Genomic DNA, 253 nt, shown 5'->3' with positions numbered 1-253 from the left:
AGTATCTTGCTATTTTTAACAATTTTGTTTAAAAAAGTATTATACATTCTCTTCTGGAATACAGGTGCAAGAGTATTCTTAGGGCATGTTATACAGTAATACTGCTGGCTTATAGGATAGAAACACGTTTTATTTTGCCATTTACAATTTTTGAAAATGTTTTTGGTAAAGTAGATGTTTACTCTGAATTGTTTTCGCAGGATTATTATTCGAATTTACACTCCATACATAATATATATATATATATATATAT

This window comes from Fukomys damarensis, unplaced genomic scaffold (assembly GCF_012274545.1).
Source record: "Fukomys damarensis isolate Sample0158 unplaced genomic scaffold, DMR_v1.0_HiC HiC_scaffold_17, whole genome shotgun sequence".
In the NCBI taxonomy this organism is placed as follows: Eukaryota; Metazoa; Chordata; class Mammalia; order Rodentia; family Bathyergidae; genus Fukomys; species Fukomys damarensis.
Note: the sequence above shows the minus strand (reverse complement) of the source record.